The 25512-nt window shown below is 46.0% G+C and overlaps 1 pseudogene; it reads left to right on the top strand.

Annotated features, from left to right (window-relative positions):
- The first annotated feature begins 8995 nt into the window (after positions 1-8995).
- Positions 8996-25512, top strand: part of LOC149523806 (uncharacterized) — a 43972-nt pseudogene continuing 27455 nt past the window's right edge.

Here is a 25512-nt window from a genome sequence, read left to right as displayed (position 1 = left end):
TTGCTGCCTGATTCTGGTTTGGGGTTTTTCAGCTTCTCCCACTTTACACAGTGAAGGTTTCTTACAAAAAGTTAAGTTTCGAATGAATCAGGCCAACTATATTCTCTTGTCTGAGGAGCTCCCGTTGATGCAGATCTGGAGGTGACAGAATGGGGAAAATTTCCTTCCCTTTCTGTTGCCTGTATTATGTCTGCTCCATGGCCTAGAAGACTTAGTTTCCAGGGATCTCAGTCCAGCTCCTTTCACTTACTTTTTAATAACAGAAGACTGAGTATTGCAATGGCTTTGCTTTCATGTTAGGCTAAAGCACTCTCTGTCTCTCTTAGGGTTGCAAAACCTCCATGATAGTTCCGAACCTGAAGTCTCCAGGAATTAAAGATTAATCTTTAATTAAACATTATATCATGAGATGAAAACTCCAGGAATGCATCCAACCAAAATCCTAATTTCTCTCGCTAACAGATTTGAGCAGTGTCACCTCTGCAGATATCCTTCTTTTCCTTTTTAGGTTTACAGAGATCTAAGAGCCATGAAGGACACTGCCTATAATGACCTCCATCCCACCTCCCCCCAACCTTCAAAGCTCCATGTTTTAGAGATTCTCCAACCCAGCAAGGCTGGACTTGGCTTTCTCCAGAGAGCTCAGCATTAATCTGGCTTCTGGAGTGGGCTGAAAGAGCTTCTGGAAAGGAGAGGCACCTTACCCTCTGTCTAGACTTTGTATACACTATGGGTGCGTCTAGACTGGCAAGATTTTGCGCAAAAGCAACTGCTTTTGCGCAAAAACTTGCCAGCTGTCTACACTGGCCGCTTGAATTTGCACAAGAACACTGATGTTCTAATGTAAGAATTCAGTGCTTCTTGTGCAAATACTTTGACGCTTCTGCTCAGGGATAAGCCCTCTTGTGCAAGAATACTTGCGCAAGAGGGCCGGTGTAGACAGGCACCTTAATTTTTTGCGCAAGAAAGCCCGATGGCTAAAATGGCCATCGGAGCTTTCTTGCACAAAAGCGCATCTATACTGGGCACGGATGCTTTTGTGCAAAAGCACTTTTTGCGCAAAAGCATCTGTGCCAATCTAGATGCTCTTTTGCGGAAATACTTTTAACGGAAAAACATTTCAGTTAAAAGTATTTCCACAAAATCATGCCAGTCTAGACACAGCCTCTGATTCTATGATTATTAAGCTTACATTTATTACAATAATGGTGAAGGACCAGCCATTGTGTAAGGCAGTGTACAAATACAGAGAAGCTGACTGTAAGCTCTTCAAGAAAGTGCCAATCAATGGTGTGCCTGGTCACAAAGCAGCACCAGGTGGTATCATTTTCATAGCACATCCTGGTTTTTGATTGCTTCCTGGGGCAGCTGATTCTGTAACTCACAAGAGGAGAAGCAATTCTTGATTTAGTCCTAAGTAGAGTACAGGATCTGATCCAAGAGGTGATAAAGCTTTACCACTGGGAAATAGTGACCATAATATAATTAAATGTTTCAGTGGGGTAGCTGAATTAGTCTGTATAGGATAAACTTTAAAAACAACAAATGGACTGGTAGCACTTTAAGACTAACAAAACATGTAGATGGTATCATGAGCTTTCATGGACACAGCCCACTTCTTCAGATGACTGGAGAGTCATTAAATGTAACATTCCTATGGTACAAAAAAACCCACCACAGCAGCCCAACACTGTGGCATTTAATTTCAGAAAGGGGAAACTACACACGCACACACACACACACACACACACACATGCACACACACACATGGAGATTAGTTAAACAGAAATTAAAAGGTACAGTGCCAAAAGTAAAATCCCTGCAAAGCTGCATGGAAACTTTTCAAAGACACCATATGAGAGGCTCAACTTAAATGTACTGTATACCCTAAATTAAAAAACACAGTAAGAGAATAAAAACGTTTCATCATAGCTTAACCAAATAAAAGAAGCAGTGAGAGATGAAAAAAGGCATTGTTTAAAAAGTGGAAGTTAAATCCTAGTGAGGAAAATAAAAAGGAGCATAAACTCTGTCAAATGAAGTGCAAAATATTATTAGGAAGGCCAAAAAGGAATTTGAAGAACAGCTAGCCAAAAATTCAAAAAGTAATAGCAAAAATTAAGTACATCAGAAGCAAGAAGCCTGCTAAACAACTGTGTGTGGGAGGGGGGGAGGGGAGAGTTGTCACTGGACAATCAAGACGCTAAAGGAGCCCTCACAGATGGTAAGGTCGTTGCAGGGAAACTAAATAAATTCTTCGCATCGGCCTTCATACCTAAGGATGTTAGGGAGATTCCCAAACCTGAGCCATTCTTTTTAGGTGACAAATCTGAGGAATTGTCCCAGATTGAGGTGTCATTAGAGGAGGTTTTGGAACAAACTGATAAACTAAACAAGTCACTGGGACCAGGTGGCATTCACCCTAGATTTCTGAAAGAACTCAAATGTGAAATGGCAGAACTACTAACTATGGTTTGTAAGTTATCCTCTAAATCAGCATCTGTACCAAATGACTGGAAGATAGCTAATGTGACACCAATTTTCAAAAAGGGCACTAGAGATGATCCTGGCAATTACAGGGCAGTAAGTCTAACTTCAGTTCTGGGCAAATTGGTTGAAACTACAGTAAAGAATTGTCAGGCACGTAGATTAATATAATTTGTTGGGGGAAAGTCAACATGGTTTCTGTCAAGGGAAATCATGCCTTACCAGTCTACTAGAGTTCTTTGAATGTGGATCAATAAGCATGTAGAAAAGGGAGATCCAGTAGATACAGTATACTTAGATTTCAAGAAAGCCTTTGATAAGGTCCCTCACCAAAGTCTCTAGCTGTCATGGGATAAGTGGGAAGGTCTTCTCATGGATTGATAACTGGTTAAATATATGAAACAAAGGGTAGGCATAAATGGTCAGTTTTCAGAATGGAGAGAAGTACCTAGTGGTGTCCCAGAGGGGTCTGTATTGGGACCAGTCCTATTCAACATATTCAGAAATGATCTAGAGAATGGGGTAAACAGTGGGGTGGCAAAATTTGCAGATGATACTAGAGAGCTCTAATTATTAAGTCCAAAGCAGATAGTGAAGAGCTTCAAAAGGATTAAATTAAGGATTCTCATTAAATTAGGCAACTGGGCAACAAAATGGCAGATTAATTATAATATTAATAAATGCAAAGTAATGGATATTAGGAAACATAATTTCAATTATACATATAAAATGATGGAGGACTAAATTAACTATTGCCACTCTAGAGTGACCTTGGAATCATTGTGGATAGTTCTCTGAAAATATCCACTCAATGTGCAGTGGCAGTAAAAAAAAACAAACCAAACAGAATGTTAGGAATAATTTAAAAAGGGATAGAGAATAATACAGAATATCTTATTGCCTCTGTATAAATCCACTGTATGCCCACATCTTGACTATTGCATGCAGATGTGATCACCTCATCTCAAAAAAAGGTATCTTCTTAGCACTGGAAAAAGTTCAGAAAAGAACAATAATGATCAGGGGTTTGGAATGGCTGCCATATGAAGAGAGATTAATGAAACTAGGACTTTTCATCTTTAAAAAAGGAAACTAAGGATGTGATAGAGATCTATAAAATCATGACAGGCATGGAAAAAGTAAATAAGGAAAAGTTATTTACTTGCTCCTATAACAGAACTAAGGGTCACCAAATGAAGTTAATAGGTAGCAGATTTAAAACAAAAAAAAAAGGAAGTATTTCTTCACACAACACACAGCCTTGCTAGAACTTTAACAGGGTTCAAACAAGAACTAGATAAATTAATCGAGGACAGGTCCATCAATGGTTATTAGCCAAAATGGGTAGAAATGGTGTCCCTAGCCTTTATTTGTCAGAAGCTGGGGTTGGGTGACAGGAGAGGGATCACCTGATGATTACCTGTTCATTCCTTCTGGGGCACCTCACATTGGCCACTATGAAGACAGGACAATTGACTTACATGAGCCTTTGGTCTGACCCAATACGACCATTTTTATGTTCTTGTGCCCAGAAGCAAATGCACCAAAATCCCATGAGGAAGGCTGTTCTTGCAGAGTTGTTCATCCAGCAAGAAATCTGATGAGAAAGCTGTTTCTTGCAAGATTTCCAGCCTGTTTTCCAGCTCAACAGGGCTACGTCTAGACTGGCATGATTTTCCGGAAATGCTTTTAACGGAAAAGTTTTCCATTAAAAGCATTTTCGGAAAAGCGCATCTAGATTGTCACGGACGCTTTTCCGCAAAAGCACTCATCCTGCCTTATAAACAGACATTTACTATAGATGCCTAGACATCTGCTAAAGACAGAGAGGTATTCTACTGTAATAAAGAGATTATAAATCACCCAGAATAAAAACAAGTCTGCACTCATGATGTCACTAACACAGTGGAGATAGGAAAAAAGGATCTCTCAATAACGCCAACACACAGAAGAATGGGAGAGTGCTGACTAGTGGTGAGAGCAGGGGAACTAAGAGTCAGGAAAACTGTAATTGCACAAATATTGTAATTGCTTTGCTGTGTGACATTGGGTAAGTTAGCTAACCTCTCCCAACTTTTCTTTCTTCTCTTTAAAGAGAAAACATGACCTACTTCTCAGGGGGATTGTGAGGATTTGTATGATTTGAGATCTTGGAAGAAAATAGATTTCTGTAGAAATTGTTCATTATTTTTATTAACATGCAAAACTCTGTGGAGCAATAATCATAGTAAGTGAAAGAGGAACACCTTACCTCAGGAGAACTGGATTTGTAGCAGGAAAGGCTGTATGTAGGGTTACACAATTTCAGCCAGTAAAACAGATGGTAGCTTCTGTAGAAAGAATCATTTTCATGCTACCAAGTGACAGATTCTGGCTTGTGGCCCATGACAATGTATATTCTAACTGGACACACGTAAGAACTGTTTTGGTTGTGAAACAGCACGCACGGCCCAGCAGAAAGGTATTACATCAGGCCCCTTTGGGAAGATGCTGCGTATTGCTGTTCTGGGTCCCATTCGGGGTGGAGAGAATGCCCCAAGGTCAGTAGCTTTCCACTGGCAACCCTAATCAGGGCTGAATGCTGGGTGTATATTCTCATCAAGTGCCTTGGTTGCATGCCTGGGAATCCTGTCTGTCACTAGCTAAAGCCCCCATTCCTTGTTTTAGGAGGATTCTGGCACAGATTGCAGAGTGTAATGGATACAACTGTCCAGTCAGAGTCAGGACAGAGAGTGAATCTTCATTTCAGGCCCACTGTGGATGCCTGTTGATCTGGCAGGATTTAGAATTCCTCGCTGGTTACTGTAATGCCATTATACTCCGTTATGTAATCCTACAGACCCCTTGGGGACTGCGTTTCATTTTGATCTGGTATTGATTTTATTTCTTTGCTCTCCCTCTCCCAGCTATACCCTGCTCTAACTGTGTCTGCAAAACTGGGTATAGGAAATAATGACTCTAATTCTACATTTTAACAGTTAAATCATCTCACCTGGAGCTGCCCTGTCCTGCAGAGCTGGCATAATGTCTCCATGCTAATCTTCCCCTTGAGCTCAAGAATATATTAAGGAGGAAAGGGCATACTATTCTGGTGCACCTCTAGGTTCTGGTTCTCCTGACCTGCTGGATGAGGTCCCTCAAGGAGTGATGCTGTCCAAGCATAAATTAGAGTAAACCCGGAACAGCAATAGCTTATGTTGGGAGTTGAATTAATTTTTGGATTCCCAAACATGCAAAGGTCATATAAAGCCAACTTTTCCCCTCCCCCACCAATCTCCTGAAAGGCACAACTCCAAAGTGGGTACTGATACATCCTTGACTTACTTACTCCCACACCCATGTGTATCGCGTGTACCCCTGCTTTGGGGAAGCAAGCCTGCTGGCCCTGCCCCTTCTGGCCCTGGCCCTGCATGCCAGAGCCCCGAAGTCTCCCCCCATAAAAGGAAAAGCTCTGAGAGCTTCCACAGACTGGAGGAGCCCCAGCCTGCCCACCCCGGCCTCATCAGGCCAAGCCATCGCCATTGCCACCCCTCCCCCCGGCCCACTGTGCCCTCAGCCCCATACCAAACTGCTCCCCTGAGCACTAGGTCAGTCCCAGTGCCACCAGATTTGGGCTGGCCCCAGAACTGGGATGAGCTGTCGCCCCCGCTCCCACAAGAGCTGGACCAGTCCAAGTACTACCAGAGTTGGGCTGGCCCTAGTGCTGGGCCAAACCAGCAGCTTCCTGTAAGCACCAACTCCTCCCTCAATAAAGCCCTCCTGCCTGCCACTGAACTGCTGGCTCCAACAGCAGTTCGCCCGTTCTCCGCATCACTCTCATGCCTACACCACTATAAAAATGGAACATTCATAGCAGAAAGGTGATGTCTTTCTGTCTATATATTCCTAACCACCTGTCACACTAAATGCCTGGGTACCGCAGTATGTCTATAGAGCAATTAAAAACCTGTGCTTGTGCCAAGCTGACTCTGGCTTACAGGCTTGAGCTAAGGGGCTGTTTAATTGTGGCAGATGTTTAGGGTCGGCACTAGGATCTTGCCACCTTGCAGGGTACAAGAACCCAGGCTTCATTCTTACCCCAAACATCTACACTGCAATTAAACAGCTACTTAGCCTGAATCAGCCTTGTGTGTCTAACTGCAGTGTAAACATACTCTGAGGGGGCCTACCAAAAATCAGGGGGGTTGGAATGTTAAGGAGTCGAAGAATCTAGGTAGTAGAAAATGAGCTAGTGATGGCTTCAAAGTTCCTTGATCATGTAATGATTGATGGCGAGCAGGCTGGAAGTGATTAAGTTACCAAATGCACTGCTGGTGTGTATGCGTGCATGTGTGTTCTAAAGAGCCACCCAGAGGGAAAGGAATAAAAGGAAGGTGAGGATTATATGTGCATATGGAACAAAAGCAGATAGTAATTTAGGGCTCAGCAAAAGCCAAATCCGGGATTAGTTAGGATCAGATCCTCAAGTGGTGTAAATGGGGAGAGCTACACTGAATTCAACAGAGCTATTCACTTTACACCAGTTGAGGATCTGACCCACTGTTTATTACCAAGCACTCAGCTGATTCCTTCTAAACTGCTGAGACCAAAGTGATAATGAAACAGCCAAAGACCTTCCAGTTACTGCAATCTCTTTCTTGTATGTTTTCATTGAACCCTGTTAAGTCAAAAGCCCAGAGCAGAGACAGGGCTGCTAACAGTCATCACTGACCTAAGGGAAAATATTCTGCTGCTGATTAAAGGAGGATAAGCAAGCACACACACCATAGGGGAGAGTAAGTACAGCTGATTGTTAGACTGAATCTATCAGCAAGGTCAATCACACGACTAATTATCTGTTTTATTGTGGTGCCACTAGTGCTATGCAGGGAATTTCAATACCAATCATCAGGATTTCTCTTCTCAATCCCCAGAGCTGCAGTAAGCATCCTTCATCTGGGCAACTTGTGTAGAGATTATGAAACCAAACTACCTTCACTACAGCTGGGCCAAGGTTAACTCAAAAGCCCACAAGCATCCCACTAGCCACAACATTTGAGTCCATGTGAGAAAGTGCGTCATGCCAGCAAGGGATGGGCAAAGCAGCTGCAGTGCACACACATTCTTACCCTGAGTAGGTGGAGAAGGACTGACATTGGGTTTCCCCATTCTCATAAGGGAATCAAGAAGCTTAATTCTTTCATGTTTGTGAACCACATGGGGCTCCTTAATTGAAATAAGTAGCAAAGGATAAAGGAGTATTATAAGTGGTCTTCACTATTAGCCTGCAGGCATGGTACTGCTTAGCTACGCCTATCCCACAATACAGGCAAGAGCTGTGTCCCCCATTTTTGGCTTGCAGGGCAATTCAAGCAAATGAGTAACTGGTGATGCAGAAGCTTCAGGGGATAGCCAAGTTAGTCTGTACAGGAAAAACTTTAAAAACAACAAATAGTCTGGTAGCACTTTATAGACTAACAAAACACATAGATGGTATCATGAGCTTTTGTGGATGCAGCCCACTTCTTCAGATGACTAGAGTGATGCAGGGTCATGTTGTGATATAGTAGTGTGATGAGGCATCTGCCCTGCCCTAGCCATGCAAGGGTTAAACCCAGCTCTGAGAGAGGGCTGGAGCAGTGAAGCCAGCAGCTGTGGCAGGTATAAGCCAGGTAGGGCCCAGCTGAGGGCACAATGGACCCTGTATGAACAGTTGGGGCAGCTGGTGGAGGAACAGCAGGCCCTGATGAAACGCCAAGGCTACGACTGCCCTCTCCTGTCCAAGAAAATATGCAAATGAGGCAAAGCAGTGCTATCGCTGTGCCTCAGTTACATACTTAATGAGCCACCATTTTTGTGCAAGGGGCTTTTGCGCAAACCCCCACTCTTGCGCAAGAGCGGTTCTTTCTGAAAAAAAGCAGCAGAATGGCTCTTGCGCAAGAGGGGGGTTTTGTGCAAAAAATTTATTTCATTAAATATGAAAATTAGGCGTGCGATATTCACCTTTGCCTCATTTGCATATTTTCTTGTGCAAGAGAGGGCAGTCTAGACATAGCCCTAAGGAAAGAATTGAGGAATCACAAAGAGTATGCAGGAAAGCCCAGTGCTAGGGCCTGGAGACAGGTGGAAGAACAGCGAGCTTGTTATACCTGTGGAAAGTACAGATATATAGGAAGGGATTGTCCCTACTGGGATGGGGGCAGGGAGTGTCACCCAGAGCAGCAAAAGGGGCAAGTCCTGGAGAGAGCCCACCAGGTGAGAGGAAAAAGGGAGAGACAGACATGTTGGGCCTTTGGGTGCAGAGAGCACCTATAGAGAAACTGCCAGGATCCAGGGATTAGGGCCAAAGTTAGCCCCAAGGCAGGCACTGAACCAGAGAGGGACAGAGTTAAGGCCAAGGGCAGAAGCTGAGGCAGGGACAGTTGATGCTGCAGGGATGGCAGTAGTTGACCTGCCTGGGAGCCACCCTAGGGAGGTGGCCGTTACATTGCCTAGGATGGCAAGGGCCCAGTTGGAGAAGTAGATGCAGATGGTAGTGGACCAGGCCACAGTATGGACTCAGACTGTGATAATGGATCCTCCAGAAGACTCTGACCTGTGTGTGTGGCTGGTGGCAACAGAGAAGGCCCAGAATATGGCAGAGGACCACAATGTGAATGTGGCCCAGATGTACAGGGAGGTGATTGTGGAGAATGACTGCCTTCAGGAAAAGCTAAGGGAAATGGAAGAGAAGTGAGTTGCTCTAGAGGGGCACTGGCAACTGGCGCAGGCTACGAAACCCTCCTATCCCCAGGAGTGGTGATCCTAAGGAGGGGAGTGTGTGCTGGGGTGTCTGCCCCGCACTGGCCCTTTAAGGGAGAGGGCTGGAGCTGTGGAGCCAGCAGCTGTGACAGGTATGAGTCAATTAGGGCCCAGCTGGGACTGTATAAATAAAGGCTACTGGAGGGACAGAGACAGTCTCACTCTTGCTGGGGAGCAGGATGGACCTAGTTGCTAGGGAAGCTAGAGGCTTCCTGACAGAGCAGGGCTGGGGAAGGTTGCCGGCCAGACAAGCTCAAAGGCTGCAGGGCCCGAGGGTACTAAAGTACATAGCCAGGATAGCAGCAGGTCCACACATCCTTGCCAATGATCAGTGGCTATTTCAGACTGCAGTTTGTTCCTGAGGAAGATGGGCAGTAAGGTCACTGACACAAGGTGGCATAGAAGGTTTGGGGGTCCTAGAGACAGAGGATGCCAGAGTGTGGAGACTGACATGGTAGGGCCAGGCAGTAGGGTCATAGTTCTTGCGCAAGAAAAACTCTCTTGCGCAATGCCATTATTCCCAAAAATAATCAGCGTAGGGGCATTGCACAAGAAGGGGCAGTGTAGACAGCTCCTTCTGGTGCAAGAGCCTCTTCTGCAAAATGGCGGCTCACTAGATATGCAAATGAAGCTTGGCGATATTCCACGCTTAGCCTCATTTGCGTATCTCTTTGGCGCAAGATCGCGCCAGTGTAAACATAGCCCATGTTACAAGCAGCCTCCTCTCCCAATGCTGTATCAGTGTGGACATCATCACACAACAAATCAATGTCATTAGACAAACCAGTAGTAGCGCCAGTATATCAGTCTGGTGTGGGTGCACCCACTCACAGAGCCTCCTGTATTTGACAGATTGAGGCTGCCTCATTTCCACCAGCTAGGTGAAGATACTTATTTCACTATCAGCTGCTGGAGCATTTTCAATGGTAGATATGCCCAAAGGCTAACAATGCAACCTTCTTTCCCTGTAGCTGCTGTGTATAGGCCACTTTTCAGTGAAGCTAAGAGCATAAAAGGGGTTCAGGGAAGTTAAACACTGAGGCTGCATCTACATTGGCGCGATCTGGCACCAAAGCGGCCACTTTTGCACAAAATCATGCTGCCTGTCTGCACTGGCGGGGAGTTCTTGCGCAAGAACACTGACGTTCTAATGTGTGAAATCAGTGCTTCTTGCGCAAGAGCTATGATGCTCCCACTCCGGAATAAGCCCTCTTGCGCAAGAGGCCAGTGTAGACAGGCAATGTGAATTTCTTGCGCAAGAAAGCCTGATGGTTAAAATGGCCGTTGGAGCTTTCTTGCCCAAGAGAACATCCACATTGGCACAGATGCTCTTGTGCAGAGGTACATGCCAGTGTAGACACTCTCTTGAGCAAATACTTTAACGCAAGAACTCTTGCGTTAAAGAGTATTTGTGTAAGATCATGCCAATGTAGATGTAGCCTGATGGAAGCATGAAAAAGAAAATCTTGCTTCATGGGGGGTGGGAAAATGACCCAGGAAGTTTTGTGTATTAACTATGGCATCTCAAAAGGGTGCTTCATAGTCAAAAGGTGCTCAGCGAAGGATAAGAAAAGGGTTTGTGCTGTTTCCCCCTCCCCCAGCTTCTTTACCAAACAAAAAGCAATCTAGGGAAATTGGTGGGACTGGTAAAGTGCTCCCCTCTAACTTGCCAGATCTAGTCTAGCTCTGATCTGTAGTGACAAAAGTAAGCAGATGTTGGTTCCTGGGTGTCCTATCTAACATGAACTGGGGAGGGGACTCACTCCAGTGCCCAGTCGGCAAGTATCTGTATTACAGTTGGCATTAATTAGTCCACTGCTTGAGTATCTCTGCTGAAAGGCTAATAACTGAACATGTCCTGGAGGGTGAACACCACTCATCCTGATAGGAAAAGTCACAGATCTGCAGACTGGCTGCTGAATCAGGATCCAAATTTTAGTGTTCATTTAAAGACAAAAAAAAAAAAACTTTTAAAAACAACCAATAGTCTAGTAGCACCTTAAAGACGAGCAAAACATGTAGATGGAATCATGAGCTTTCGTGGGTGAAACCCACTTCTTCCATCCATTCTTCAGTGTCATCTGAAGAAGTGGGTTGCACCCACAAAAGCACATGATATCATCTACATGTTTTGTTAGTCTTTAAGGTGCTGCTAGACTATTTGTTGTTTTTTAAGTTTTTCCTGTTACAGACTAATTTGGCTACCCTTCTGAAGATTTAAAATCATGTTGCCAGTCATGATTGCTAAAATAACCTGGAAAATGTGACCCAAGTATAACCACAAAAGTGGTGTTTTCCTCATTCTACAGGACAACTGAAACAATAGCTCTGACAGGTGCAAACAGCTTCTTTCGTCTAAATGGAGTGTTCACACTGAAAACAAAAGATGGCAGGCTTATTATGTTAACATAGCTATTTCACTGCTGAAATGGTTTAGCAAAAATGTCCTTATATAATCCCAAATTGCCATCTCAGGAGCTCAGACACCCACTTTCCAATTTCCTCATGACATCTTCCATACTGTCAGGTGTTAATGTAAAAATCTGCAGTACTGTACACTGAACATATGTAGAAAGCATAAAAATAAAAAAGTAACTGTTCTGAGCAATTGTTCATTTGCATATTTAATTCAATAAAAAACCTAATTCAGAATTTAAATAAAACCCCTGCAGAATTTCCAGTGTGCTCCACCAAAGCACAGCAGAACACAGGGACCTGAGAATTTGGATCTACAGCTTGAACTTCTGTAGTCCAGCACCCTTGGGACCTTACTGGTGCCAAACCAGAGAATTGCCAAACCATGGGAGGTCAATATTGTCCAGCAGCATTATCAACACTTCTGCTTACAGGGCTCTTAAAAGACATTGAAGAGTAACTTAGAGCACAGAATACTGAGAACCAGGACTGGTGGTTATAAACAAATTTTATGGGACTGTGGGAAACTTGCCTTTGTCCATGATAAGTGGACATCTGGCTAACTAAATTCATGCTGCACCATGGATGTTGCTGGACCAGAGTGTGCCAGATTAAAGGTTCAACCTGTGGTTTGAGTACATAGAACCTTGCTCAAAGAGCCTCAAGTTAGTTACTTGAGATCGAATTTTAGGGCCAGCATGTGGGAGCTCACCCTGCCCTGATATTAAAATGTGAATAAACAAAGGCTTAGTCTCCAGGGCTGCATGTGACATTGTGAGACTCCTGGTGGGGTATTGCATCCAGTTCTGATATACACACTTTTTTTAGATTAGGGTATTGGAAAATAGGCAGGCATTCAGAGAAGAGCTACAAGAATGATGCAAGGTCTGGAAAACAATCCTTGCACAAGGGACGTAAGAAGTTCAACCAATTTAGTTTACTGATGAGAAGCTAAACAAGTGATTTGTGCTCTACAAGGACCTGCAAAGGGAGAAAATATCTGATACCAGAGGGGACTTCAGTCTGGCAGACAAAAGTGTAACAAGATCTGGTGGCTCAAAATTGAAGTCAGAAGAACGTAAGATGGAAACAGGATGCCATGTTTGACCTCTGGAATGAAAGGATGCAAGAATCACTGAGGCCATGTCTACACTACAGAGAAGATTGAAGCTACCGCAGGTTGATCTTCAAGGGTTCGAATTAGCGAGTCTAGATAAGACACTAACTCAAACAGAGGGTGCTCCCATCAATGCTAGTAGTCCTGCTTCCAAGAGGAGTAGGGGAAGTTGAAGGGAGAGTATGCTCCTTTCAACTTCCCACAGTATGCACAGCACCAAAATTTGAGTTAAGATACTTCGACTAAAGCTACACAATTAACATAGCTGAAGTTGCAGAGCTTAATTTGAATTTATCCCCTAGTGTAGACCAGGGGTGAGTGAAGTTCAGTATTCTGTGTCAGCTAGGAGCCAAGCAGTGAGGGCAGGGGTGTGTGGCAGCAGAGCTCAAGGGCACATGTGGAAGGAGGATGACAGAAGAAGATAAGGGCAGGAAGCATTCCCCTCTGCTCCTATGACTCCAGCAACAGGGCTTGTTCTGCTCACATGATGGCAGAAGGGTCACACAAGCTGTAGGAAGGGGACATGTGCTCAGCCATCTGAGTCTTTTGCTCTTTAAGCCTCAGGCCAGGTAGGTTCATGTTGGGGTTGCTTGTGTTTTGTTTGTTATTTAGGTAAGTACCATTTATTTCAAGCATTAAATAGGAAGATGCAAGTGAATGCAGCCTCTATTGGTCACTCCCCAGCAGGGGCCCTTTGGCAAGCAGAGGCAGCTCTGCACTGTTACTCCCAGGCTGTGCTGTGTCAGTTCCACAGAGAAGCAGAGGTCTGTCTGTCACCAGGAACCATCTCCCCAGAGACTGGGCTTGAAAATGTAAGTGTGTGTTGTCAAGGCCTGACTCCCAGGTCATCTCCATCCTGTTGCCTACGCTGCTATTGCAGTCCTGCTGCTGCACTCCAGTCTTATGGCCGTATCCAACTGACTTGTCATTCTACCACATTTCTGAAATGTGGCACATTAAACTATGTTTCAGCAGTGACTATTATAAGCCAAGGTGCACCACCATTGCCAGGTGCTCAATTTCATTTGTGTTCACTTTTAAGCTTTTCATCCTGGTGTACAATTAATTGTAGCTTCCATGGCTGACTATGTACCCGTTTTCGTTTAACTCCTTTATCTGGTGTGCCATGTTCCAGCATTTACTACCTCTGATATCAACCTGTCTTTCCTCCAAGTCATCTGTATTTTATTTCTGATCCCACACTGCAAATAGAGATGCATTTGTCTTATTGGCATTTAAAGCAGATAGCTTTGTCTCTCCTGTCAGTTTTCCCTCAATTCTTAGCTCAAATAATCCCCCCAAACTCTGACAATTCTCTGCTGTTAGTCTGGTTCCACCTTGGCTAACTAGCAGAGGAGCACGAGAGGGGTGACACACACTTGGAGCACCCTCTTGTGCTAGCTGTGAGATAACAGGTGTGCCTGCCTCAGTTTCCCCTTCTGTTTGACCATGAAAAGACCAGTCTTTCAGCACTCAGTACAAAGTCCCAGCTCTGGCCACAGATTATTCACATACACTTGTGCAGTAATTCCCCCAAAGTCTTTGCAGTAAAACCATTTGCAACAAGCCCACAGTAAAGATACAAGAGCAATTTTCCTTTTCCCTCTTCAGGGGCATCACTTCAGGTCACCCACCTATGTATCCCCAAGCATTCTGTTTCCAGTTCCTTTCTGCCTTTCTTCCAGGCTCCTGTTGCATGACTCCATTGCCCAAGTAGAGTCCAATCTCTCACCCCTTTTATGCATCCCACTGCTGGCTCAAGATCTCAGGGCAGTCAGCAGATTAGCCATGGAATTGGCCATCTAGGCAATGCCTCCCTCTTCCCGGTGAGGGCCTCCTCCGGGCTTCTCTGAGCCGCATCCATAGGACAGTTGAGGCAGCCACCATAGGGGCCCTTGAAGTGCGGAGCCAGGGGTAACTGCCCCAAACTGTCCTATGGACAGAATGGTTCTGCTCACTCTCCTGACTTGAGTGGAGATAACCTGATTTACGTGGGAATAAGTGAGATAGGAATCATCCCCTTTATCAGTAAGTTAGAAGCAAAGGCTTAATTTTTGAATGTAAAGATTTCCCTTACCTAAAGTCACTTACAACTGATTTAGAAGCCTGCAGCCTTTATTGCTGAATGCTAACTCTGCCGAAGCCACCGGTGCTCACTTTCTCTAGGGGCCTCTCTTATCTGTCTTTTGGCATATCAGAATTGACCTTTCGAGGAAGTTCAGCTGACAAACACAAGCCAGTGAAGGGACTTGCCCTAGCACAGGTTGAGTCAGTGGCTGTGCCCACACTACCAGTAAATGTCAGCTAGCTTCCAATCACTCTGTAAAAGGCACTCTGACTTGCACACTCCCAGTTATCCGTCTCCCACTAGCCATTAAAACCAGTGAATCAGAGATTCATGTATAGCATCAGGCTCCTTGGTAAACACTCCTCAGGAGAGGACTTAACAGAGGGAAGTCTCCATCTCTCTCTCTTCATTTAGCTGGAGGGGTGATGACTTTTCTGAACAGCTTGTGAATGGTATGTGAGTAAGACAGGCAGATAGCCTGGAAGTAATTGTCACTCTCCCCAACAGGAAATGGCACAGCACAGTTTACCATGTTACATGAATCCTTGAGAACGGTACTTTGCAGATATGGTGCCTTCTTCTGGAGGAAGAGTTAGTAGAAAACAGAGGGGCTACGTCTACACTGGCATGATTTTCCGGAAATGCTTTTAACGGAAAAGTTTTCCGTTAAAAGCATTTTTGGAAAAGCGCATCTAGATTGGCAGGATGCTTTTCCGCAAAAGCACTTTTTGCGGAAAAGCGTCCGTGGCCAATCTAGATGCGCTTTTCCGCAAAAAAGGCCCGATCACCATTTTCACGATCGGGGCTTTTTTGCGGAAAACAAATCTCTGCTTTCTACACTGGCCTTTCGCGCAAAAGTTTTTCGGAAAAAGACTTTTGCCTGAACGGGAGCAGCATAGTATTTCCGCAAAAGCACTGACAATCTTACATGAGATCGTCGGTGCTTTTGCGGAAATTCAAGTGGCCAGTGTAGACAGCTGGCAAGTTTTTCCGCAAAAGCAGATGATTTTGCGGAAAAACTTTCCAGTCTAGACACAGCCAGGATGTCTAGTGATCCATTGGACTATAATAGAGTTTAAAGAGTTTAGAGTTTAAAGAGAAGCTAGATAATTTCATGGAGGTTAGGTCCATAAAAGGCTATTGGCCAGGGGATAAAATGGTGTCCTTGGCCTCTGTTTGTCAGAGGCTGGAGAGGGATGACAGGAGACAAATCGCTTGACCATTGTCTTCGGTCCACCATCTCTGGGGCACCTGGTGCTGGCCACTGTCGGTAGACAGGATACTGGGCTAAATGGACCTTTGGTCTGACCAAGTACAGCCGTTCTTCTGTTCTTATTGACACTCTAAGTAGAGCTGTTTACAGCACTCTCTCGCCTACAGCTTCTTTTACTATACAGCCACGTGTCAGAGTGTTTGCATCTGCACCTACCCATGCTCATATAAAAGCACTCTGGGAAAATCTGGGCAGCTCTCCCATAATGCTGCAGCAGGGGACAGAATAGTGGGGAGACATACACAGAGCTCACCGGCAGAAAGTGGGTAAATGCACAGAGGACTGAAAGGCCAAACTGGTCATACCCACCCAGTCGAAGGCTCATGTCCCAAAGAGCAAAGTAACACTGTGCTAAAGTAGTCAGACTCAGATAACCATACAGCAGCTTAGGCCTGGGCCAGAGTTTGAACGTGGTTAGCTATTGTGGTTACTAACTGTGCTGTGTGTGGACATTGACCATGTTTTGAGGCAACCATCTCAGGAACTTAGGCTAAAAATTGTAATACAGAAAGGGTCTCAGGCCAGACATACAGGGAGGAAAGGAAGCCTAGAAGACTGGCACCTCATGTGGTATGACCTAAATGGAGGTGGGCACAATACAGCCCATGGGCTGGATGCGGTCTGCCAAGCTATTTGAGTTGACCCGTGGCCTGCCTTGGTGGAAGTGTGAGGGGAGGATTGGTTTGGGGGTGGGGTAGTATAAAGAGTCTCCTCCCCACCACCCTTCTGCTGTCAGGAGTGCACAGCGCATAGATGGAGCCATGAGCTGTTCAAAATAGCTGGCGGTTCCCTCTACATGCCAGATGCCTCTGGCAGCGGGGGGGAGGGGGGAGGGGTGTGTGTAAGAAATTTTGCACGCTCTGCTGCCCCCGGGCCAGTTATCGCAGTAGGGGACAGGGGGGTGCACAAACTCTCTCACCTCCCACCAGGGTCATGTGGCACGTAGAGGGAACCACTAGCCATTTTGAACAGCTGGCAGTTCCCTCTAGGCACCGCGTAATGGAGGCAAGAGACTTTGCATGCTCCCACACCCTCAGGACCCAATTGGCCTGGGGTGAGGGAGTGTGCACAAAGTATCTTGCCCCCCAAGGACACACGGCCCTGAGTAGCACATGGAGGGCCCCCATGTGGCTGGGGCTGCTGCAGTAGGGAGTCTGCCTCAGGGACCCTGTTGGGCTGCTGGCTGGGAGCCGCCTAAGGTAAGTGACTCCTGACCAGAGCCTGCCTCTAGCACCTCAGCCCCTGCCTGTTGCACCCCAGCATCTCCCACTTCCTAACTCCCAACCCCAGGACATCACTCCCTCTGCTCTAGGTCACCACCCAAATCATCTGTACACCACCCCAGATCATAATTCCCTCCCACACCCTGCAACCCCTGCTATGCTCTTCCCCCATGTCAAAATTCACTCCTGCATCCTTACTCCCTCCTGGACTCAGCACCCTAATCCCCTGCTCAAGATCACAAACCCCTACTTCACCTAAACTCCCTCTCAGATCCCACACCCTCTCCTGCACTCCAATCTCCTACCCCGAGCTCCCTTCTGCACCCAACCTCCCTCCCAAATCCCACACCCCCTCCATAGAAAAGTGTGGCCTTTGACCACTTTCCAAAATCTTGGTAGCTGCAGATAAAAAATTAATGCCCACCCTTGACCTAAATGATGGGATTGACCAAGTCACTGTGTGTGGACAAAGGAAGAGCCAGAGGACTGCATTAGGTTCACTCTGTTTGGTATTAGGCATTATTAGCCATTTAGAGGTTCAGGTCTCAGTCAGTTACCGAAACGTGCTGAGAATCAACCTGACTGGGAGGGAAACAAGACTTCTCTGTTCTCCATGCTTTATTATAGAGCAGATATAGATTTTTTGCTCTGCAGGGTTAACTAAGTTGACAGGAGATTCTGTGGTTAACCCTTTATAAATCACTGCAGCAGGAGGGATCCAAATTCCCATATGGACAAACTCAGGTAAATATTTCCTTACTTTGAATGCTGCCAGCCCAAGCCTACCATACTCTCTGGGACTCAACCTTCTTGGAAGCAAAGAATGGGGGAATGGAATGGAGAGAAAAAACATAAAAATAAGGCCACATTCAACAACTCTTCTGTAAATTGACAGAAATCAATGGAGTTACACTAGGGTGGATGTGAGGACCTAGAAGGGAAGATCTGCCCTTAGATGCAAACAGCAGATCCCACTCTCCCTCTGCATATTACACAGGCTGCCTCTTCTTCATTACAGCAAAAAATAAATGAGAAGCCTGGTCCCTGGATACCTGTTGTTTTCTTCCTGCGCTGTTACCCAATGGCTGACAATTACCCCAGCTCAGATTTAAGCTTTAGCAAATCCCAGCTAATCAGCTAAATTGCACCGTGGGCAGGGATTGCAGGAGCCAAAAGAGAACATTCTGGGGGAGAAAGGGACCTATAGGAAAACAAGAAATTGCCAAAGACAACAAAGGATGCCAGCACATTTGGAAACAAGAGGGTTAAGGGAGGGGCTGCAAGGGACAATGGGAGGGGAAGGAATTCCACTCTCAGGCTGCTGTGATGGTTGTTGTTTTGTTACTGATTCAATAAACAGAACGTGGAGAGCTGTAACCTAGGCACCTTGTACTTAAAAAGGCTGTTATGCAACCTGGGCTGTGCCATTAAAATGTTCCCTCTGGCATTGGGGAGAAAAAAAGCTGGGATAGCCTTTCTCCTGGTAACTAATCCAATTAAAATAAGAATGCCCAACACATCAAGCTAAGCTAGCAGAGAGCAGAGAGGAGAGCCCACTACAGCAACACCATTTTGGAATTGCTCCTGCTAAGTGGTAGGAGGACACCACTGGATTTAGGGTCAATGGGGAGAGAGAATCTAATCACCTGCCCAAGATCTATAACGCAATGTCCAAGCTATCGGGGTCAGGAAACATGGTGGTGCTGGTACTCCCGCTTTCTGGATATTACCGGGCATCCCTGCTATAAGTCACCCAGGTGTACGTCCGTTCTGCACCAACACTGTTGACACTTGTAGGAAGTGTTGCATGATGAGTCCCTCCCATTCCCCACTCTTAAGTCGTGCAAAAAAAAAAATTGCACACACGGAAGTCAGCCATGGGGAAAAAATTCCCTGCTTTAAGTTGTTTCGCTATAAGTCCAAGTTTTTTGGAATGTATCTTGGACTTATAGTGAGGCTGGCCTGTAACTCCGCCCTGCATTGTGCTAGAATAAGACAGGGAGGCAGGAACGGGCCAGCACTGAGCACTCAGAATACCTTATCTATGGATGTTCCCTCTGCACTAGCTATGCTGAAACTTGGAGCTATGGGTTTGTCTTTACTAAGGGCTGCATTGACAGGCAGTGATTGATCCAGCGGGGTCAGTTTATCACATCTAATACATTGTCCACATGGGGAGTTACTGCAGAGCAGCTAGCATGCCCTGGCTATGGTGGGCTTTTTCCCTCTGTAGATCAGCCCTTAGTTAAAAGCATTGGCAGATCTCTGTCATTACATTAATCCAAAATTAAATTAAAAATAAAGCATGAAACAGACAAGCCCACCCACTTCCATTCAAACAGCAGTAATAACACATTAAGAAAATCTACCATGAGGCTAGCTATTTACGTCATGCTAAGAAAGCCAGGCACATCTAATCAGGAGAGAAACCTATATATAGTCCCATATAATAAACTACATCTGGGAGAAGATGGTGGGGAGGAGGATAATTCAAAAAGGTAAACAGGCTTGAGCAGTTAGTTGGATGGCAGTTTCATCTAGAAAACTGTCTCTGGCCACCACACTGCCAATGGCTGATGTCAACAAACCCCAAGCCCTCCCATCACAGAAGGAACATACTGCACCCGACAAATGGGCTAACTCCCTCCGTGCACTCTGCCGATAGGCGGAAGATGAGCCAGTTCATGGAGACAAAACAACAGGGGCCCTTTGACTTCACAGATGTGGAAATTAATGGGCCGAGCTGAAAGATACGCTCCAGTGGAACTTTGGGGAACAGCTGCTGGGCTCTGTGAAGCGGAAAAGGCGCCTCAGGAGATTGTTTCCGATGCACATGAAGCTATACATAGTCTGTGCTTTACATCTACAGAATAGCAGAAATCCAGCCCCATCATTCAGAAGCAGCAGGGAGCACTGTACTCACATCTGTAATTAGTTTGAATTACTCTCAGGAGTAATTATTTCAAAACAGCGGCACCAGCGCGTCCACACTACCGTTATTTCAAAATAGCTATTTCGGAATTAGCGTTACTCCTGATGAAAAGCAGGAATACACACTTTGAATTCCATGGCCTGTTATTTCGAAATAACAGATTAGTAGTGTGGAATCTCCACTTACACATTCGACCTTAGTGGGGTTATTTCAAAATAAAATCCTAGTATAGACCAGGGCTAAGTGATATTCCTGCTTTCCTGCCTTACACAAGCTAGTGGGGAAATGGTGCACCCCATCAGTGTGATCAGGCCAAGGCCACAGGGATGTGGGGGCAGGGCAACCCGAACCATTCAGCAGAATGATACCAGTGCATACCATGTGTCCTACTAGCTCTTTATGCTCTGGGTGCCATGATGGAATCCCTTTTGCCCAAGAACCCCAGCAGCACAGCTAGAATGGGACAGTAGCACTTGAAGTTGGTAGTCTGAGCTCTGCCCCTAAAATAATGCTGGACCCAGTGCCGTCCTTACCCATACACAGAATATGCAGTTGCAAAGGGCACCCAAAAATTTGGGGCACCACTGGATCTCAATGTCCACCTTCATGTCTCTTCCTATCCCTGTTCTGGGACTCTGCTTCCTCCAGAGAGGATCTAGTTAACTTAAAAGTGAAAAAGCCTGCCAGACCCATTAGCAGAACATCAAACCTGTGAAAGTGCCATTCAGGTGGTAATTAAGCCATTTAACAGGCATTTGCCAAACCCAAGTAAATACTGTCAGTGTCTGAATTTACTGTGGTAGTCTACAGGACCTTCATTTAAAAAATGTGCTTTTAAAAATCCCCTGGTTGCTATGCTCAAAACCCCCTTCTCCTGGGGGTAGAGTAGGCAATCCCAGTTCTCCAACTGTCCACTGGGAGAGAGGGGTCAGGCAGCGGCAGCCCCAGCCCTTTCTCTCCTGCCCTGGGGCCTTTTCTCCTCCCCTCCCCCCCCCCCGGCCATTCCAGTTCCAGCCCAGGCCCTTTTTCTCTCCCCCCTCCATGACCGCACCAGCCCTGACCCTTTCTCTCCCCCCAGCTGCGCCTGTGCCAACCCCAGCTTCCCCCCCACCCATGCTAGCTTGGGCACTTTCCCTCCCCCCCTACAATGTTCCCCAGTCATGCCAGCCTGAGCCCTTTCCCTCCCTCTCCTCTGCCCCCCGCCATGCCAGACCAGGCCCTTTCTCTCCCCCGCCCCAGCCACACCCAATCCGGCCCTTCCCCCTCAGCCTAACTCTACCCCCTCTCCTGCCATGGCCAAGGCTGCACCAGACCCAGCTCTGCCCATGATGGCTGGGGAATGCCAGGCTGAGGCCGCAGTGCAGCTATGGAAAGCCAACACCATGGTACCCTAGCCCTGGCTGCCCATGTGGCTGTAAGAGAGGGCTGGGCTGGCAGTGGGTGGTCCTTGGCTCCAGAGACACAGGGGCAGGGCTGAGGGCTGGGCTTTCCCCCTGCCCCGCTATGCCTACCCCCCAACCTGTGGACGCTGTGACATGATGACATCACTCTGTTGTCCCACAGGAAAAAAAATTATAGAGAGAGAGAGCTTTATTAGTGTGTTGCTGAAGATTATGAAATCACATCTCTAAAAAACTGCCATCCCCTTGGCTGCCATTGGGCATGGGGCACTGGTTTAATAGTGCTGCATAGGACCCTGGCTGGACCTGTCCATTCTGTGTGCCCAGAGTTAGTCCCAGAACCCAGGGGAAGGCTCAAGCTTTGCTTTCTGAGCCCATTTGCTCTAGCACGGAAGGGTTAATAATCGCTCACACTGTACATGTTTGAGGTACTCTTCTAGGCAGAGTGCCTGGCTAGACCCTTTCTCGCACAGGCACCCTCTCTGCTATATCTCCTGGATTTCCTTTTTCCTGAACTCTGCTATATCTCCTGGATTTCCTTTTTCCTGAACTCTGCTCTACATGCATCTCTGTGGCTGCTCCCACTCTTCCAGATGCAGACCAGAGCAGATCACCCTGATATTGGTGCTAACGTCTTCCCACTTCTGCTGCAAATGCAGGCCTGGGCTTGTTACATAACAGGACTGCTCACCAGTTGAACAGCAGCTCTATCCCTATATTTAGTCTCTTCGCTCAGATTCTCATTTTCAAAGCCACCCACTGGAAACATTTCCATTTTATCATGAAAACAACTTGGTTGTGAGAATAAATTATGAGGCTATCAAAGCATTACAATAAACTCTCACTATGGAAGAGAGCCCTAGGGCACAGAGTGGGCAGCTCTTCTTTATTCCAGTGGGTCAGATGCAAAACAGCCTCCTAAAGCTCCTTTTAGAAAAGAAAACAATGCAGCAAACGAGAAAGCAATTAAAACAGAAGGAAGTGCTGCAGCAGGGAGCTAATCAGGATCAGGAGAGTGACTCAGTCTGGCTCTCACATGGAAATGAGCCCATCATGCAGCTCTGCAAACATGAGGGTCTCAGAGCATATATATTGCCCCAAACTCCCCTGGTTCCTTCCATTTAGGGGCCAATGTTGCAGCATTCCAGGGCCTATAAGATCCCTGGGTGTCCTTCCTTAATGTAAAGGAACTGGGGATCAGATCAGGTAGGGAGCTGTAGAGTGAGTTATTCTCTGGTAGCAGGTGGAAATTCACAAGCATCAGAAAGCCATAGTGGATAATAGACTCTTCCTTTTAGGCACAGGAGAGGGAAGAAATGAGCCATCAGGGTTGGAAACTCAGGAACTGTCAGGCTGGATTCAATCAAACCAGTAGTACATCTAATTCAGTCTCCAGCAGTGACCCACACAAAACCCCACCATGGACAATTTCATAATATCTGCCCATTTAGGCTTAGGAATAGTTCTTCCAAATGGAGAGGGAGAGGGAGTGACGGTTAGCAAAAGGTGGGTAAAAGACTGAACAGGCCATGGAAGACTGACCTCTCCTCTGACCCACTCATCCTAGTTTAGTTCCTCCAAATAAGGCTGAGACACGCTGGCAGGGGACATTGTGTGGGGGTAAACGTGCCCTGCTGCTACAGTGGCACAAAGTCTGAGGATTCCTTAGGGACATCCATCTCCAGGGATGTCAAACCAGAGCAATAGTCACTGAAAAAGGAGCAAGAGACAAAAGAAAAGAGGATGGTTCATTCTCTGGAGTCTTAATTCATCAGCCTTGCTGGCCACCTTTGGTGCTATTTTCCTTGGAGGGACGAATCATCTGTCCAAATAAGAGGAACTTGTCTAAAACCTACCAACTGATTTTATACAGGGCACCAAATGGGCTTCAGGCAAGAATGACTTTGGTGACTCCTGACTAGTTCAGACTCAGAGGCTACGTCTAGACTGCAGAGCTTTTCTGGGACATGGGAGGTATCCCGGAAGAGCTCTGCCATGTCCAAGGAACACGTCCGCTTCTTTGAAACAGTTTCTGAAAAAGTGGACGTGTTCTTTCGGCATCTCTGTATTCCTCTCGGTGAGAGGAATAAGGGATGGTCTGAAAGAGGACTTTTTCCTGAAATTTGGCCCGAAAATTGTAGCCAGGCCAAATTTTAGAAAAGCCTCTTTCGGAAAAAAGCAGAAAAAGATATGCAAATTGCAGCTTGCAATTTGCATATCTTTTTCTGACTTTTCCCTGAAGTGTAGACATAGTCAGAATGTGTTTTTTAAATTAACAGAGGTTGCTACATCAGAGAATGCTGTAATTATTCTTCAGTGAAGAACATTCTGTTCGGTTACTTCAGAGAGAACCAGGTAGTGTCGAAGGAAAGGAGCGAGGTTCAACTAAAGCTGTAACTCTCCACTGTGGAAGGGGAAGAAAAGTCTCCTTCGGGGTCTCAAACTTGCTATCCTCAGTTTGTTCCATTAGTTGGAGACTGGCGTTGGTAGAATGCCTGCTTAGAACGCCATGAATGAGGCCAAGTTCCAGGTGACACACAGGTTGCCTTTGATTGTACATACACAGCTGCCCAGTTGTTGATTCTGAGCCCACTCCCTCAAAGCTCTCTCCGTGAATGCTGCCCAGGTTCCCTGGAGTCCTGCCACATGCCCAGATTTTTACAATAAGCAGAAAGAGAATGAGATAGTGGGTGCAGAAAAGTCTTCTCCTCTGGATGTTGACCACTCATTTTCTTTTCAAGCTAGGGGCATCTTCCAATGGGTGAAGTTTCAGGGACTAGATCCCCTCCTAACGGGAGCATGAGTCCTGCACAGATTTTATCACCACCTCCCACAGCCATGTCTGTGCATTACCCACCCTCTCTGGAACGATCCACAAGGCTCTACTTTCTCCTCTAAATCTTTCCTCCAGTCTCACTTCTACTATCATAAGGAAATAGCCACTAATTATATCCTAGCAGAGGAGTCATTGGAGATTATAGATTGTCTGGGGAAGAGGGATAACACAGTGTTGCTCCTCTTCTGAGACTGTAAGCTCTTCAGCTAGCCAGAAAATGAAGTCCCTATCTATACATGGACAGCATTTGGCACATTATGGGTGCTACCGGGAGACAGGTAATAACTAATAATGGTGTCTCACAGACCATGTGCAAGTGAGGCATTGTGAGCACCTTGAGAAAATAGCTCCTTTCTGTAAAATGCACTCAGACTGAGTCCGGTTCATCTAGCACAGTCCAGGAAGATAGGAATACCAGGGAGTGGCAAATGAATAAAGTAACAATGGAACCTGTCAGGGTTCGTGAGAGTTCCTCAGAAGGAGCTATCTACAAAGGGCTTCCCACAGCTGGAATCACTCTTAATAGGACTATCATTAATCCACAATGTTGCATCCGTCCTTCTTGCCTTCAGCAACTGAAGACATCAGGAGCACCCCATTCACGTGTTACCAATATAACTTCATCATTGACATGTGGAGGTGCTGGGAGCCCCTGTACTCACCACAAGCTCAGGTTGCTCAACCCTTGAATCTTGAGACGAGTAAGATGGACCCGTGAGCTTGAAGATTTCAATTGCTCAGGATGTTTAGCAAACAGAGGGGGTACCAGTGGGGCAAGGCACCGGTGTGGAAAGCTTGTCCCTGCACTGCCTGTACTGTAGGGATAAATGAGGACTGCACTATGAAACAAAGAATAAAAATGTTATCTTTGTGAACAGACACCCTTACTAATTTCCAGGAAGAGACTGGAGTACTACTACACCCCTGTGAAATAGTGCACAGGGATCCGATTGCCGTGAAAGCTGCTCCCCACTGTGAAAT

Source organism: Pelodiscus sinensis, chromosome 11 (assembly GCF_052426305.1).
Source record: "Pelodiscus sinensis isolate ZL-2025 chromosome 11, ASM5242630v1, whole genome shotgun sequence".
Lineage (NCBI taxonomy): Eukaryota > Metazoa > Chordata > Testudines > Trionychidae > Pelodiscus > Pelodiscus sinensis.
This window is presented reverse-complemented; position numbering and strand designations above follow the sequence as displayed.